We start from the raw sequence: 6,561 nt of genomic DNA on the forward strand, positions 1-6,561 counted from the left end.
AGGGCAGCAGGGCGCGGCACGACAACTGTCGCGTCCGGTGTAGACACGGTCAGACAGTGTCTGCTCCATTACAAATAATGTTTGTTTTTTTTAAATACCTAAAACAGCAGCATTACAAGATGGAAATATAGACTAGAAAAGATATTTACACTTGCTCTGTCCTACGTCCATGACACTGACTCGTTTTAATCTTAACAGCTCTTAACGCCGAATGTGCACTTGGATGGTTAGATACATGATGGGCAAGTATAAAAAATTTAAATAACTTAAGGTCTTTCCAGCATTAAGGTAATCCTGATTTTTTTTTAATAAATAATCTTGTCTCAGTTACAAATTTGACTATAACGTAAGGTCTTTCCAGCATTTAAGTAATCCTGCTTTAAAAAAAAAAAAATTTATAATCTTGTCTCAGTTACAAATTTGACTGGTAAATGATAAAGAATGATAGCCCCTTTTGCATTGCATTGCATATCAGGGATGACAGATTGATAAAAAGAAATGCTATTTATGACTGGATGTAACTTTTGATACTTTGCGGTAAAAGTGGCTCTCCGATTGACTTTGCCCTATCAGTGCGGCTCACAGATTGATAAAAAGACATGCTATTTATGACTGGATGTAGGCTAACTTTTGATGCTTCGCGGTAAAAGTGGCTCTCCGATTGACTTTGCCCTATCAGTGCGGCTCCCATGAAAAAAATCGTGAAGACCACTGCTCTATGGAAACCCATGTTACCATAACATGTTACATCCAGATCACCATCACACTCGTGTGTTTCAATCATTATGCAATCAAAATTTGTGCATGAAAAATGGTAAAAGAAAAACAAATACAATATCAATTATGAGGTATCTCACTATTTGAAATAATTCTTGAACATGACGATAGTCAAAGAAAACCTGTTTCATATGTCCATGCGTTGAGTATGTGTGAAAAACTAGTGTACTGTCCCAATCACAATGTGTGGGTATGTAAATACTGTCCTCATCCGGAGTATCGAAGACTTGATCAGCTGACGAACTTGACCTGCTCACTGCATTGGAGACTTGACCCACCGATAAACTCGAAATGCACACAGCAACCACGGTCGATCTGCATTGAGCTGATCAAAGAATCCAAAAGAGTCACGGCACTAGTGTAACGGATGTTGAATCGGCCAAACACCCTTCCGAAATCATCGTCAGGGGACCCACATCAAGTGAATGAATGCATCCACAATCTGCAATTATCTTCTTATTTATTCTCACTGTAGTGTCACTTGTTTTCTGAGAGAGAATACAAAAAATGCAAAAGTTCAGGAAATTTTACAGAGTTGCATTCAACCATAGTAGTTTCGCTCATTTTCTGTTGAACTATGGTGGGTGCATAGGAATAAAATACTAAACATCTGCAATATTTTAACCACCTGGGGGGAACCCCATTTAATTTAGTTTAAAGCCTAATTTCATGGAATTCAATAATATGAATTATTGTAATCTATATTCTCTTTTTGATTCCGTTACACAACTCTCCACCAATCTGTGCTTTATGGCGGTGTGGCAAAACTCAATCTTCTCCTCAGTGAAGTCACATGAAAACACACTTGGAATTAGCAAAAAAGCTCCTAAAGGACCCTCAGACTCTGAAAAACAAGATTTTCTGGTCCGATAAACCTCTATTCCAAGCATCATGTTTGAAGGAAACCAGGCACTGCTCATCACCTGCAGAGTACCATCCAAAAAATAAAGTGTGCTGGTTGTAGCCTCATGCTGTGGGGCTGTTTTTCAGCGACAGGGACTGAGGGACTCGTCAGAGTAGAAGAAAAGCTCAATGCACCAAAATATTGAGATAGCCTTAATGAAAACCTAGTCCAGAGCATTCAGAACCTCAGACTGGGCAGAAGGTTCACCTTCCATCAGGACAATGACCCTAAGCACACAACAAGAAACAACTCTGTGAATGTCCTTGAGTGGCCCCAGTCAAATATTTCTGGAGAAACCTGAAAGTGTGCGTCTGTCCCCATCCAACCTGACAGAGCTTGAGAAGTGAAGAGGTGAGGCTGTAAAGGTGCTTCAGCTAAGTACTGAGTTATGAATACTTATGCAATGTACTTATTTCATTTTTTTTATTTGTAATAAATGTATAAAGTTGTGGCAGTTCTGTTTTTGCTTTGTCATTATGGTGTATGGAGTGAAGATAGATGTGGGGAAAAAAGTAATACAAAGCAGTTTAACATAAGGCTGCAACAGCAAAACGTGTAAAAAATGATATATAGGCACGGTATATATATATATATAAAGTAAATTCAACTTGTGACGAGTCTGTTTTTCACCAAACCGCACACACAAACAGTTTTACCAATCACAAAAGAGACTAAACGTGATGTCACAGAATCGTAATTGGAGCTCTGTGAATAAAAGAGGAAACAGAAATGGGGTAAGGTGTGGTACAAAGAGTGAGTTGTACGTGGCGTGATAGTGGGTGCTGTCTACCTTAACGTTGCTGCTGCCACCGCCGCCGAGTGAGTCACGCTGTTAAATCAGATGCACAAGAGGTTTAATAACGCCGAACAAAGTAAATACTTGCCGCACTATTGGATTCTTCCTGATTCAGACTGCAGAGCGTGGCCTGGTCATTGAATGGAGCATTGCCTGTTCCTGTTCCTGGTACGGACGAATGGATTGTCTGCCGGGCTTGGTCTGACTCGCGTCTCCGACGCCGATGCCACCTGCAGCGTGTTGCCGGATCTCATGCGGGTTTCCTAACCCAAGGCGTGTTTCTCATTCACTGGACAAAGACAGAGTATCCACTGCACTTTCAGCTCTCCTCTCTGCACGTGCTGATTCCAAAAGCGACGACGACTCAGGTACTCTCTAAACCCACGTCCTCCTCTTCGTCTTCCCACAAGTTTCCCTACGTAGCCGTCTGGCAGTGTTTGCACACACACACACACACACACACACACACACATTACACACACGAACATCGAGCAAACATACATTTACACGTACTTACATTTTTTGTTGATGTATTTTTTGAACTGATGTTTTTTAACTTGTGATTTTTGAATACTGTTATTATTGAAACGGAGAGTACAATACTGCTGCGTTTCCTTGAAGGTTTTTTTTGTTGTTGTTGGAAACGAACTTTTTTTCCCCATGAACTAATAAGTTGACGCTACATTAGAGGACTCTGTTTAAGTGTGAATGGTGTGATTCATTGTGAAAACTGAACTATTTTTGTTATAATTGAACAATATATTCATTACAATTTCACAGCTACACCTTTGAATGGCATGATTTTCTTACTTTGTGTTGACATTTTTTGCGTGTAATTGGTGGTTTCAGTTATCCTGGTTAGAAGTTGGAAATTAATCCAAATTCTAAATTCTAATTGGTAGGTTGATTTCTACCTGGCGCCCGAATTGGTAATATAATATTGTAAGGAATTAATCTTTAAGTTAAAATTCCTATTTTTGGGTGTGCCACCGTTACAAACTTAACTGAGTCAATGTAAAAAGAATAAACATTACAATTAGAGATTAAATTGAAATCTAAAGATAACGCTAATACACATTAAATATACGTAGTCACACTATGCTGATGTTGTTAACATTAACCGTTTGAGAACAAAGTATAACAATAATAGTAATTTGCACAGTTTGATGTGATCTGAGCTAACTTCGCGATAGTTAGATTTAATCATCATTGGTAGAGCGATTTATTGTAGAACTTTGTCACCATCTCTGTTTGAAACCTGCAATAGCAGTTATTTGCTGAATTATCTTCTTTACGCGGGTTGTGCCTCGACACGGCTCTTCAGCGCGTATTAAACTGATGTTTTGAGGAGTATGAGTGGCTGTCAGTCATCGCACCGGTGTGGATAATCACTGTACTTCAGAATCACAGATTCTACGTCTTGGAAGTATGACCTAAATAAGAATTTTCCAGAGGTGGAAAGAGTACGAAAATATTCTACTCAAGTAAAAGTACAATTACATTAATGAAATTTTACTTAAGTACAAGTAAAAGTGGCAGTCTAAAAATCTACTCAAGTAAAAGTAAAAAGTAGCTAGTTTAAAATGTGCTCAGAGTAAAAATTACTTAACAGCGGGAGGGAGGCAAAAATGGGATAGGCCAAGGGTGTCAAACTCGGTTCCTGCAGGGCCACAGCCCTGCACAGTTTAGATATAACCCTAATTAAACACATCTTATCCAGCTAATCTAATCATTTAGGCTTATTTGAAAACTACATGGTATGCGTGTCGGAGCAGGGTTGGAACTAAACTCTGCAGGGCCTCCAGGAACTGAGTGTGACACCCCTGGGATTGGCCTATAAATCTCAAACTAGTTGTTTTTAATTAAAGGAATCAGTTCTTTAGAATAATAAGACATTTGGGCTGTTACCAGGCAAATTAAATCAGTATCAATAAAATTCATCGGAAGTGGCATTTAGATGTATTTACACACTGTTTATTGCAGGACATTAATGCATTTAACCTGCATTTACAAATGCAGAAATAATGTTTTGATATATAAGACATAAAATGTTGAATACTCATTGAAATTATAAAAAAAAAATCTAAAGATACTTTAAATGTGAAATTAAAACCGCCAGTAGGTGTCATCAAGTCACTGTTAATAAGTGAGTCATTGCAATTGAACCGAATCATTTAAACGGTTTATTCATTCAGGAACGAAACACAGTCATTGCTCAGAGATGCAAAACTATTTACTATATGAAATTATATAAATATAGGCTATACATTTTCTGTCCCTATATCTTAAATTTTGTGATCATTCTAAATGGATTTTAACAGACTGAATCATGCAGTTAAAGAACGCACTCTAAATGCGCACGCGCACTAGTCTAATCTACTAGACTTCACAGCACTCTGTAGGAGTGTTTTGTTTGGTTTTAGGCAAAATACTGGTAATGTCAAATCGCACATTGTTAAAACAACAATTACGATATTATCGCAGATGATATAGGCCTATATCGCACACCCTGCACCACTGTCTTTTTGGCTAATTTGTGCAAAACCTTTTGCTAAACTGTCAAAGCTTTATTTTAACCACCAATGCAACAATGAAAGTATTTACCTTACCTATACATGCTTGCGAAGGGTTGATGTTGAGATTTTATAAGCTGCTAGTTTGGTCTCCCTAGGCAAACACAGTTTACACTGCATAATAGAGCTTAAATATGGCCAGGGGTTCACTTCATTTCCTTCGAGTTCAACTTCAGCAGAATACGACGGGGTTTCGTTTTCAGCTGGGTCTGTACCACGTGAATGCGCGAGACCAATAGAAGATCAAAACGTCATAACGTGACCTCTTGGTACAGAAAGTCGCATCATCCTGTTTTATACAACACAACTTTAAAAGATTACAAAAATCACATAAAAAGAGAAGCTGCTTGGTTTGCGTTGGCAAGGGAAACAGGAGCGGATGATTTTTTTTATTGCATAAGATTTGTATGTGTGCTTGTGTGCACTTGATTAACTATACTTGTGACTGATTGTAATCACTTAAATAGAAAAGAATTATGACTAGTGAGGATATTTTGTTGGTGTACTGTGAAAACCTTGGTGCGTGATGTCATATCCTGGTCCCGCTCCATTTCGCAGCACCGTCCGAACGAATTTCGCATGCTCAAAGTCTAGTGTGACCGCGGCTTAATGCATGTCTTGTCCGTCTGCATCTTTGCCAGTTTGCTCTCCTGCCCATTACTGCAGTAGTTTGCAGGGAGCGTTTTGTTTTTTTTTACTCAGTAATTAATGTGTTTTAAAATGTAGCGAACTACAATACTTCAAACAAAATATACTTAAGTAAAAGTAAAATTACAGATTTTAAAAATTACTTTAAAAAGTAGAAGTACACAAAAAAGCTACTCAATTACAGTAACGCGAGTAAATGTAATTCATTACTTTCCACCTCTGGAATTTTCACAGGATAATGTCATCTGAACAAGTAAGTAACATTAAATCTAACGATCGCTTAGCTTATATCACATCAAACCGTGCAAATTATTATAATTGTTATACTTTGTTCTCAAATTATTCATGTTAACAACATCAGCATTGCGTGACTTTCCTGAGTATAGTGTGTATTAACGTTACCTGTAGATTTCAATTTCTGTACAGTCTAATCTCTAATTGTCATACCATTCGAATTTCATATAAAGAAATGGTCTTTTAACCCAAAAAGCAAATTAATGTTCCTAAACTGGTTCTCTTTGACATACAAATCTTGTGTAATTCCACGTATCTGTAATCAGATGGACATTTAAAACTGGAATATAGTCTTGGCTGGTTATGTACTTGCTCAAAAATTGATTTCAGACCATTTTTAACCAAAAAAAGTTGCGGACTGCAGCTTTAAGTTAAAACTAAGGGCAACACCCTTTTTAACAATCGTGATTTAAAGCTTCAGATTGTTTTATTGCTTTAGGCAGATATAAGAGAAAATGTGGCCTTTGGTCAGTAACAAAGATCAACAGCAATTTATTAAGGCAGCATGCTACTGAAAAAAAAAAACAGTTAAAACCAGCCTAAGCTGGTTGGCTGGTTTTAGCTGGTAA

Source organism: Sinocyclocheilus anshuiensis, unplaced genomic scaffold, assembly GCF_001515605.1.
Source record: "Sinocyclocheilus anshuiensis isolate Anshui unplaced genomic scaffold, SAMN03320099.WGS_v1.1 scaffold3294, whole genome shotgun sequence".
Taxonomy (NCBI): Eukaryota; Metazoa; Chordata; class Actinopteri; order Cypriniformes; family Cyprinidae; genus Sinocyclocheilus; species Sinocyclocheilus anshuiensis.